We start from the raw sequence: 3,411 nt of genomic DNA, 5'->3' as shown, positions 1-3,411 counted from the left end.
TCTGTAGTCAGGGTGAAGTGGGTGGAGAAGAGTGTCCGGAGTGACCTGTGACAGAAGTGTTCCAGCAAGAGTGAAGGGGAAGTTCTACGGGACGGTAGTGAGAGCAGCCATGTTATTCGGTTTAGAGGCGGTGGCACCGACAAAAAGGCAGGTGTCTGAACTGGAGGTGGCAGAGTTGAAGATGTTGAGGTTTTCATTGGGAGCGACAAGGATGGGCAGGATTAAGAAGGAGTACATTGGAGGGAAAAAGTGAGAGAGGCCACATTGAGATGGTTTGGACACGTGTGTTGGAGAGATGAGTTACACTGGGAGAAGGAGGCTGAGGATGGAGCTGCCAGGCAAGAGGAAAAGAGGAAGCCAAAGAGAAGCTTTATGGATGTGGTGAGGGAGGACGTGCAGGCGGTTGGTGTATGGGAGGAGGATGCGCAGAACAGAAGGTTTTGGAGGCAGATGATCCGCTGTGGCCACCCCTAACGGGAGCAGCAACAAAGGGAAGGAGAAGATGATTTTTTGTTTTGTTTTGACATGACAGTTTACCTGGAGCGACAAAAAAGGCTCGAACCTGGTCGTTCTAAGGCCCTGATGTCTTTGTATCCCAGCAATGGCCCTGAATTTGATCAAATAACAAAATTATGAACTTTGCCCTCGTGGTGGTGGCTCCTGGATGCAGCCGTTGTGATTTAATTTTTTTAACTCCTAATACATCTTCAGAAATAATAAGTCTTTTGTTTTCCCAATATTTTGCTGGAGGCCACATCCAGATTGAAAGAGTCTCTTTCACCGGTTCATCCATTTTATAAATGCAGACATCTGCTAAGTAGAGAATCTCCGCCCGAGCCAGTAATTTAAATGAAATGGCATCTGGTTGGTAGGGTACAGTGTCAAGCCTAATAAACAACAACAACAACAGTTAATTTATCATTTATCATGTTTGCTCACCACAAATGCTGGGACACAATGGAGCCAATGTTCATATGAGGAGCCTTTTTTTTTTTCTTCCAGTGACTCATGCTGCTCGTTCTAGCCTTAGGGTTGGCAGGTCTGACTGCAAACAAGGCCTACACTCTTCCAGTCTTCCTTGGGTCACATTTTTTTCTCTTAGACTGAGCTGCTGGTGATCCATCTTTGTGTGTGTCTGTACACACAGAAAAATAATTATTCTTTCATAACTGTCACTTTATCTAGAGGATGGTCATTCCATTTTCCTTTGATAGCCCTTTGGGATATGAAAATGTTATTTTGCCTGCATTCTGGTTATTGGTTTCTGAAAAATAAATTCTGAGTAAGATATTTAAGCATACATTTTCTTAAGTGTAGCTGAATCATCTTCTAAACACAATTTAATTACACAATTTAGTCACTCTATCTAAAAGGAAGATCTACTGATTATTTTTAAGGTTTTCTGGCATGTTAAGTATTCATTATTTAATTTTTTTGCAGTATACACTAACAAAAATATCAACACTCTATGAATCTAAACTGACCCTCTCCATCCCAGCCATAATGCTGACTACCAGCCTCTTACATCATCTCGGCGTCCCACAACCCTCCAACCTTTTGTCAAAGGGGGAAGTCTCACCCGGATACAGAACTCCCCACTGTCTCCCAACTGGTCTGAGAGAAAGGACTGACTGCCCTGTCAACACAGGCATTAGGAGGGACAATGCAAAGTCTGACTGTGAGGCCCCTGTGGAACAAGATTGCGTGAAAAAAAGAACACTTCCTGTGACTAAATGTTGTCGGCCCAGGGGATGGACTATTGGGCTGTTCATGGAGGGAGTTCTTCTAGATCACCGGTGTAATGAAGCTGTATGGATTTGAGGCCGTGAAGATTTGGCCCCGTAAAAAGTGTTCAAGTTTGTTTCAGTGATATTATAATTCTTACGTATGGCAGGTGTGAAATTGTTCCAGTGGGTTTAATTTCCTTACCCTGTGTTTGATGGATTTGATGTGCCGGACAGACTTATTGAAGATAGATGATCCTCTCCAACTCTGGTTAGTGTTGGTTCCCATCATATACTCATAGCACAACCTCCCTGAACGCTTTACTATTGAGAAGATGACCAATCTGCTGTCGCCCCTCAATAGACCTCATTCACGAATATATATGTATGTGAATATGTGAATAGAAATGTTCTACTTTGTGCACAATAAAAACTGGATGCACAAAATCATCACCTGATTCAGAGCTTTTCACATGCGGAATCCAGCTCTCCATAGGAATGAACGGACTCCTGTTTTTTTCTTGTCATTTGTCGGATTCTGTATAAATCTGGCTTAATACTTTTACATTTGAGCCCTGGGGCCGAATATATTTCCTGCCATGGAAATGTGCAACATCTCTTGCAGATGTTTATTTTTTCATGTTACACGCACTTGTTTGGCAATCCTGGAGTAATATTTAATAAGTTGTAAAAAAAAAAACACTCACATTACAGAAGAAAATCTTGATGTGTTATATCATACGCAAACTTTCTGATTTTAACATTGTGGTATGGGGGGCATCATGTAAATAATCTATAGCAGCCTTTCAATTGCCTGCATTATTGATCATATGTGATAAGTATACGTGTAAATGTTAAAATTAGAGACGAAAAGAGAGGATACTACTACAAATGCAAATCCGTTACACAAAAATTTCCCAGCAGGACTCATGGCAAACATGTACAGGGATTAATCTTAGATTAGATGTCTCAAATAGAGTGTGGCGGACCAAGGGGCGTAGTTGTCGTGGTAATTTCTGTCATAAAGGATCGTGGACAAATTTGTTGTTGTGTGTATATTTATTTTAGAAGAACGGAGTTCCCGTCCTGCTGGATATAGGAGTGCATGCGTATATATGTGGTATATATGTCATCTCCCTCCCTAAACCCTTACCTTGTGGGCAGAGACTCCCCCAAGTGGCACCTGTACAGGGACCGGGGAGGGGCATGGCGCCGAGTGAAAGGCGCCATGCCGATCCGCTGGCTACAGAAATACCTCGCGGACCTGGAAGAGGAGCGGGACTAACTCCGCTGCCAGTTGGAGCGCGTCCAGACCACCGTGAGCTCCCGGGCCGGCCAGATTCGCCTTGTCCCCAGCCCGTCCCGATGGCCAGGAGGAGAATGTCCGGGGGGGCACTGCGTCCGACCCCAGGACCCACACGGGTCCCCAGCTCCTTCTGGCACCCCGGGGGAGAACGGCTGGAGCTCCACCGCACCCACGGGCGTCAGGAGACGCCACCTTTCTGGGCGGGAGGGCAGATATCTATCAGCTGGGTCCTGTGGTGCAGTGGGACACTCTCTCCCCTTCCTGTGCTGTCCCCTCTCTGTCCCCCCTCAGCTCCCATGGTGGTGCTGCCGCAGGAAATCAGGGAGCTGTGGGGCGCGGGCACTGCGGGCGGCCCGGCCACAACTGCCGGGACTGCCAATG

Source organism: Zeus faber (genome assembly GCF_960531495.2).
Source record: "Zeus faber genome assembly, chromosome: 19".
NCBI classification, from domain to species: domain Eukaryota; kingdom Metazoa; phylum Chordata; class Actinopteri; order Zeiformes; family Zeidae; genus Zeus; species Zeus faber.
This window is presented reverse-complemented; position numbering follows the sequence as displayed.